Raw genomic sequence first — 8,830 nt, forward strand, 5'->3', positions numbered from 1 at the left:
TAACGCAAGGGTGGGGCACCCACCAAGGCATCCCGGAGGGAGCAGAACGCGGCCTCCTCCTCCGGTCCCCATCGGAACTTGACTCCTTTTGCCGTTAGAGCGTGCAAGGGTTTTGCAATGGTGGCGAAATGCTCAACAAATCGGCGGTAATAAGAAGCAAAACCGATGAAACTGCGCACGTCCGAAACTGACGTGGGCGTCGGCCATGAACTGACACAGTCCGTCTTCGCGGGATCGGTAGAGATCCCCGAAGAGTCGACAATGTGGCCCAAGTATCTAACGGACTTACGAAGAAGGTGGCATTTGGCCGGTTTAAACTTTAAATTAGCCGATCACATTCTCAAGAACACCCTTCTCAATCGCTGGAGGTGTTCCTCAAACGTCTTACTGAAAACAATGACATCGTCCAGGTAAATCAAGCACGTATCCCATTGCAAGCCCGACAAAACCAACTCCATAAGGCGCTGAAACATCGCGGGAGCGGAGTGAAGTCCCATGGGTAACCGGTTAAACTGGAACAGGCCCCCTGGAGTCCGAAATGCTGTCTTAGGTTTAGACTCGTCGTCGAGTGGCAACTGCCAGAATCCCGATAATAAATCAAGAGTCGAAAAATATCGCGCACCAGACAATGCATCGAGGAACTCGTCCATTCTGGGGAGCGGATACGCGTCAGCCACAGAGATTTTATTCAGGCAACGGAAATCTACGCAAAATCGCAAGGACCCGTCCTGCTTTTTAACCAGCACAATAGGTGCTCCCCAAGGACTGGAAGAAGGCGAAATAATGTCGGCTTCCAGCATATCGTTGACGGCCGACTGAACGTGTTCCTTCTCAGCAGGACTCAGTCGGAAGGGATTTTGCCTGACCGGTGCCGCATCGCCCGTTTCAATATGGTGGCGTAACAGGTTCGTGCACCCAATGTCATACTTATGCTTACTGAACACATCAGAAAACTCTATCAGCAACGCACGCAGCGCACCCAACTGTACCGTTGACAAATCGTTCGAGTCCGCGCACAGCGAATCGACCCATCCAAGGTCCTCCCTCACTGTAATGTTCCGCGTGGGGCTCGGATCAACCTGCGCAACCAGCCGCTCGTCCGCAGGGACCCGTGCCGCGTGAGCTAGCACGGTGCCCTGCTGAATAACGGCCGGCCGCGACCCAGCATTTAAAACCATGACAAACGGGTCCTTGTCAGCCCGAACCAAAGTGTGAGCCACCGACAAATCGAGACCTCCGACAGCCCTATTTGAAGGACCCAAAAGCATGCTTTGTTCCGAGGTCTCCCCCACCCACGGTTTCCGCAACCGGAGGGGAATTAACATCTGTGAACCCGGGGGCACGTGCACGGTCTGTGTCGCCAACGCTTGTATCGTAGCGCACGCCATCCGAATTTCAGTAGGGTTCGTTAAAAATGAAATACGGCGACCCGATGGTAGTTCAATGCAACGCTGATCGATGAGAATTTTAATGGGCATTTTAGCCAAAAAATCTGTGCCCAATAGACAAGGAACCGCCAAGGAAGAAGAAACGAAAACGGGTCCCGACAATTTTATATCTCCAATGCAAATGGACGCCCTAATCTGACCGATAATGCCCAACGATCCCCCATTAGCGGCGTAAAATGGCACGTCCACTGGGAGCAGCGGTCGACATTGGACGGGGAGAATGTTGTAAATGAGGTCCGATATAATAGTCGCCGACGCCCCCGTGTCCACTAACACCCTGACCTCGACCCCATCAATGAATCCCGTAATGACGGATGATCCCGCCGAGGCAGCCACTATTCTGTGCCCCAACTCCGACCATTTAATGTCCCCCCGGTCCCGGCAGAACCCCCCTCGCCGAACCGAATCCCCGAACCCTAACCGGCTCTCCTCTGCCGCAACGCGATGGCCCATGTGTGTCGTGAATGTAGGCCGAGCATGTGAGGTGCCGCGACTTGCCGGGGTTAGTAGGGACGACATGGAGCTTGGTCGTCGTCCAGCCGAGGTCCCATGGCGCGCTGACGTGGAGCGCGGCAACCGGACGCCACGTGGCCCCGGAGGCCGCAGTTATAACACATGATGAGGGTCGTCGGAGATCTCGGTTGCTCCAGCTTGCGGGCCGATCGCAGAGGCGAATGACCCCCGACCTCCAGTCCCCTGGTCGTCCCGTGGTGAACGCCTCCTCTCGTGGGCTGACAACTTGGGGTTCGGTGACCACCGGGCCCGGAGCTGAGGCCACGGCAGCGTTGCAGACGACCGCCTGTTTACGTTGAAGGACCTCGTGCGCCTGTATACTTGTTGTGACCCGCAAGGAAGAAATATCGATCTCGTCGGCCGTGTTGATGGGGACCCCCAGGTCCTGGGCCAACTTGAGCAGTTGCTCCAAGACCAACGCGTCCTGGCCCTCCTCGTCCATACGAGGGAACGCGGCGTCGGCGAGAGCCAGCAACGCCGTCCGGTAGGCGAGCACGGTCTCCATGTCCGCCTTCCGCCTTGCGTAAAAATGATGGCGACACGCCGAGGGAGGTCCGTAGACCTTGGCCATGAGACCCAACGCGGCCTTAAGCGTGGAGCGGTCCGACCTCCGTGCTGACGTGAAGGCCGCGAGCGCGTTGTCGTCCAACATGGCAGGCAGTGCACGCAGCGCCGTAGCGTCGGACCAGGCGGACATTTCCTGATGCGCCAGAAATCTGCGCTGGAATTGGCCCCAGTCCCCGCCATCCGCCTTGAAGGCTGACAATGTTGGAAGGCGCTGTTGAAAGATGAAGTCGTCCTATGCCTCGTGGTTCCTCTCCGCCGCTCCGTCGGTGTGAGAGATGGCGGCCCCAATGGCGGGTGTCTGATGGCGGTCCGCAGCGCGCGTTGATGACGTAAGCGGGCGCGCTTGGAGAACCGCCGCCACGTGGTGCTCGCCGTTCCCGCCAAAAGATGGCCGCGCAGTAGAATAGGCGGGAAGCCCCCAGTCATTTTGGCGGGAATCCGCGGGGTGACCCTGTTGAATGTCCGCCGACGTCCCCACTCCTCCCGACGTGCTGATCTCCGCCAGGATGGACGCGGCGGCGAGCAGCAGCTCCGCCAGACGGGAGTGCGCCTCGCGGAGCACGGCTTCGGTCCCCAATCGCTCGTCCGGCGCCCTCGGCGGATCCTGCGGCGTCGGCATTTCTTCTTCCTCACCCCCCGATGCCAGCTGGCCCGAGTCGTCAAGGTTATCCTCGTGGTCAATCTCGTGAGTCCGACGGGTCTTCCTTGTATCCATGCTTGGAAGACTGTTTCACTTCTGACACCAGTTGAAGTATTTGAATGACGGCAGGAAACTCCTTGACGGGTAACACACTTTTTATTAAATCTTGACTTGTCACTATACAACGAGTGGTCTCTATTCCTCGGACGACACACACTTCACTCGACACGTGTAGTTACTATTCCTCCGGCTACACACACTTCACTTGACTCGTGTAGCTTCTATTCCTCCGGCTACACACACTTCACTTGACCCCGTAACGTCTGTGGAGCCTACAGGCCCACCCCAGGTTGGGCGTGGGCCACAACCTCTGAGTCCCACGAGCCGGCCCTCTCACGGACGTTCGGCCCCGGGTCCCAGGGTTCCGACTCCTCCTCCGTCTTCAGTCTTCGCTGGTACTCCGTCCCCGTGCGCCTGTGCGCATCCCCTTATATAGTCGCCGCTCATGGGAGACGGAGTGTATGCGGACCTCGACGTGAGCATCGCTCCTTAGTTGACCAATCACGACGCGCTGTTCCTACGATCCGTTTTCCCCAGCGCGTGTTACCACTACACAACCAATCACGCCGCGCTGCCACATGATCAGTCCCTCTCAAGCGCGTCACCGGCACACAGCCAATCACTACCACATAACCCATGACCCCGCGCTGACCCCTGATCCTTCACCGTCAGCGCGCGTCACCAACACACACAGCCAATCACTACGCGCTGACACACGATCCCTACCCCAGCACGTATCACCACTACACATGTAACGCGGGAGACCAGGGTTCAATTTCCCGTCGGGGAGAGCAACTCTTTTTTAAAAAATGGCCACTGGCTCTCATTGTTATTACAATTTAAAAGGACTTGCTCTTGACTTTAATCACGTGATTTTCACCAATCGTTAGGTAACCTGCTGCTCTAACCAGCTTGAACTTTTAAAGATAAACCCCTCTTCATTTCAATCAGTAATATGCCGAGAATATGGGTTCATTTCTACTTGTTATAATATCAGTCAATCTAGAATCAGTCGCATTCTGAGCGAGTCCTCGATAGTATAGTGGTTAGTATCCCTGCCTGTCACGCGGGAGACCGGGGTTCAATTCCCCGTCGGGGAGAGCAATACTTTTTAAAATGTTTTGGCGACTGGCTCTCATTGTTATTACAATTTAAAATCACTTGCTGTTCCCTTTTATCACGTTAATTTCACCAAACGTTAAGTCACCTGCTGCACTCAAAAGCCTGAACTTTTAAAGATGACTCCTTATTCATTTCAAACGATTATTTATTGAGTATTAGAGATTATTTCTAATTATAATTTCTGTCAATCACAAATCTGCCCCACTCTGACCGAGTCATCGATAGCAAAGCCGTTAGATTCCCCACATGTAACGCGGGAGACCAGGGTTCAATTCCCCGTCTGGAGAGCAACTCTTTTTAAAAAAAATGGCCACTGGCTCTCATTGTTATTACAATTTAAAATTACTTGCTGTACCCTTTTATCATGTTAATTACACCAAACGTTGAGTCACCTGCTGCACTCAAAAGCCTGAACTTTTAAAGATGACTCCTTCTTCATTTCAAACGATTATTTATTAAGTATTAGAGATTATTTCTAGTTATAATTTCTGTCAATCACAAATCTGCCCCACTCTGACCGAGTCCTCGATAGTAAAGTCGTTAGGTTCCCCACATGTAACGCGGGAGATCAGGGTTCAATTCCCCGTCTGGGGAGCAACTCTTTTTTTAAAAAATGGCCACTGGCTCTCATTGTTATTACAATTTAAAATTACTTGCTGTTCCCTTTTATCACGTTAATTTCACCACCTGCTGCACTCAAAAGCCTGAACTTTTAAAAATGAATCCTTCTTCATTTCAAGCTATTATCTACTGAGAATATGAGTTTGTTTTGTTATAATTGCTGTCAATCACGAATTAGCCCCACTCTGACCGAGTCCTCGATAGTAACGTCGTTAGTTTCCCCACATGGAACGCGGGAGACCAGGGTTCATTTCCCCGTCGGGAAGAACTATTCTTTTAAAAAATGTTTTGGCCTCTGGCTCTCCTTATTTTTATTACTATTTGAAAGGACTTGCTATTGATTTTAATCACGTGATTTTCCCTAATCGTTAGGTAACCTGCTGCTGTAACCAGCTTGAACTTTTAAAGATAAACCCCTCTTCATTTCAATCAGTAATATGCCGAGAATATGGGTTCATTTCTACTTGTTATAATATCAGTCAATCTAGAATCTGTCGCATTCTGAGCGAGTCCTCGATAGTATAGTGGTTAGTATCCCCGCCTGTCACGCGGGAGACCGGGGTTCAATTCCCCGTCGGGGAGAGCTACACTTTTTAAAATGTTTTGGCCACTGGCTCTCATTGTTATTACAATTTAAAATCACTTGCTGTTCCCTTTTCTAACGTTAATTTCACCAAACGTTAAATCACCTGCTGCACTCAAAAGCGTTTACATTTAAAGATGACTCCTTCAACATTTCAAGCTATTATTTATTGAGTATTAGAGATTATTTCTAGTTATAATTTCTGTCAATCACAAATCTGCCCCACTCAGACCGGGTCCTCGATAGTAAAGTCGTTAGGTTCCCCACATGTAACGCGGGAGACCAGGGTTCAATTCCCTGTCGGGGAGAGCAACTCTTTTTAAAAAAATGGCCACTGGCTCTCATTGTTATTACAATTTAAAATTACTTGCTGTTCCCTTTTATCACGTTATTTCACCACCTGCTGCACTCAAAAGCCTGAACTTTTAAAAATGAATCCTTCTTCATTTCAAGCTATTATCTACTGAGAATATGAGTTTGTTTTGTTATAATTGCTGTCAATCACGAATTAGCCCCACTCTGACCGAGTCCTCGATAGTAACGTCGTTAGTTTCCCCACATGGAACGCGGGAGACCAGGGTTCATTTCCCCGTCGGGAAGAACTATTCTTTTAAAAAATGTTTTGGCCTCTGGCTCTCCATATTGTTATTACTATTTGAAAGGACTTGCTCTTGATTTTAATCACGTGATTTTCCCTAATCGTTAGGTAACCTGCTGCTGTAACCAGCTTGAACTTTTAAAGATAAACCCCTCTTCATTTCAATCAGTAATATGCCGAGAATATGGGTTCATTTCTACTTGTTATAATATCAGTCAATCTAGAATCTGTCGAAATTCTGAGCGAGTCCTCGATAGTATAGTGGTTAGTATCCCCGCCTGTCACGCGGGAGACCGGGGTTCAATTCCACGTCTGGGAAAGCAACTCTTTTTAAAAATAAAATGGCCACTGGCTCTCATTGTTATTAAAATTAAAAATTACTTGCTGTTCCCTTTTATCACGTTAATTTCACCAAACGTTGAGTCACCTGCTGCACTCAAAAGCCTTAACTTTTAAAGATGAATCCTTCAACATTTCAAGCTATTATTTATTGAGTATTAGAGATTATTTCTAGTTATAATTTCTGTCAATCACAAATCTGCCTCACCCTGACCGAGTCCTCGATAGTAAAGCCGTTAGGTTCCCCACATGTAACGCGGGAGACCAGTGTTCAATTCCCCGTCGGGGAGAGTAACTCTTTTAAAAAAGAAAATGGCCACTGGCTCTCATTGTTATTACAATTTAAAAGGACTTGCCCTTGACTTTAATCACGTGATTTTCACCAATTATGAAGTAACCTGCTGCTCTAACCAGCTTGAACTTTTAAAGATAAACCCCTCTTCATTTCAATCGGTAATATGAAGAGTATATGGGTTCATTTCTAGTTGTCATAATATCAGTCAATCTAGAATCAGTCGCATTCTGAGCGAGTCCTCGATAGTATAGTGGTTAGTATCCCCGCCTGTCACTCGGGAGACCGGGGTTCAATTCCCCGTCGGGGAGAGCAACACTTTTTAAAATGTTTTGGCCACTGGCTCTCATTGTTATTTCAATTTAAAATCACTTGCTGTTCCCTTTTATCACGTTAATTTCACCAAACGTTGAGTCACCTGCTGCACTCAAAAGCCTGAACTTTTAAAGATGAATCCTTCTTCATTTCAAGCTATTATTTACTGAGGATATGAGGTTTTTTTTTATAATTGCTGTCAATCACGAATTAGCCCCACTCTGACCGAGTCCTCGATGATAAAGTCGTTAGTTTCCCCACATGGAACGCGGGAGACCAGGGTTCAATTCCCCGTCGGGGAGAGCTACACTTTTTAAAATGTTTTGGCCACTGGCTCTCATTGTTATTACAATTTAAAATCACTTGCTGTTCCCTTATAAACGTTAATTTCACCAAACGTTAAGTCACCTGCTGCACTCAAAAGCCTGAACATTTAAAGATGACTCCTTCTTCATTTCAAACGATTATTTATTAAGTATTAGAGATTATTCCTAGTTATAATTTCTGTCAATCACAAATGTGCCCCACTCTGACCGAGTCCTCGATAGTAAAGTCGTTAGGTTCCCCACATGTAACGCGGGAGACCAGGGTTCAATGTCCCGTCTGGGGAGCAACTCTTTTCTAAAAAATGACCACTGGCTCTCATTGTTTTTACAATTAAAAATTATTTGCTGTACCCTTTTATCACGTTAATTACACCAAACGTTGAGCCACCTGCTGCACTCAAAAGCCTGAACTTTTAAAGATGACTCCTTCTTCATTTCAAACGACTATTTATTAAGTATTAGAGATTATTTCTAGTTATAATTTCTGTCAATCACAAATCTGCCCCACTCTGACCGAGTCCTCGATAGTAACGTCGTTAGTTTCCCCACATGGAACGCGGAAGACCAGGGTTCAATTCCACGTCTGGGAGAACTACTATTTTAAAAATGTTTTGGCCTCTGGCTCTCCTTATTGTTATTACTATTTGAAAGGACTTGCTCTTGACTTTAATCACGTGATTTTTCCTAATCGTTAGGTAACCTGCTGCTCTAACCAGCTTGAACTTTTAAAGATAAAACCCTCTTCATTTCAATCAGTAATATGCCGAGAATATGGGTTCATTTCTACTTGTTATAATATCAGTCAATCTAGAATCAGTCGCATTCTGTGCGGGTCCTCGATAGTATAGAGGTTATTATCTCCGCCTGTCACGAGGGAGACCGGGGTTCAATTCCCCGTCTGGGAGAGCAACTCTTTTTAAAAAGAAAATGTAGACTGGCTCTCATTGTTATTACAATTTAAAATTACTTGCTGTTCCCTTTTATCACGTTAATTTCACCAAACGTTGAGTCACCTGCTGCACACAAAAGCCTGCACTTTTAAAGATGAATCCTTCTTCATTTCAAGCTATTATCTACTGAGAATATGAGTTTTTTTCTGTTATAATTGCTGTCAATCACGAATTAGCCCCACTCTGACCGAGTCCTCGATAGTAACGTCGTTAGTTTCCCCAAATGGAACGTGGGAAACCAGGGTTCAATTCCCCGTCGGGGAGAACTACTCTTTTAAAAATGTTTTGGCCTCTGGCTCTCCTTATTGTTATTACTATTTGAAAGGACTTGCTCTTGACATTAATCACGTGATTTTCCCTAATCGTTAGGTAACCTGCTTCTCTAACCAGCTTGAACTTTTAAAGATAACCCCTCTTCATTTCAATCGGTAATATGCCGAGTATATGGGTTCATTT

General features: G+C 47.7%; 1 non-coding gene across 1 annotated transcript; it reads left to right on the top strand.

The window, feature by feature from the left end:
* The first annotated feature begins 5,481 nt into the window (after positions 1-5,481).
* TRNAD-GUC (transfer RNA aspartic acid (anticodon GUC)) lies at positions 5,482-5,553 on the top strand. The gene has a single exon. It is a non-coding gene; the product is annotated as a tRNA-Asp (tRNA).
* The last annotated feature ends 3,277 nt before the right edge of the window (positions 5,554-8,830 follow it).

The sequence above is a fragment of the Lampetra planeri genome, chromosome 66 (genome assembly GCF_965212315.1).
Source record: "Lampetra planeri chromosome 66, kcLamPlan1.2.h2, whole genome shotgun sequence".
Classification (NCBI taxonomy): domain Eukaryota; kingdom Metazoa; phylum Chordata; class Hyperoartia; order Petromyzontiformes; family Petromyzontidae; genus Lampetra; species Lampetra planeri.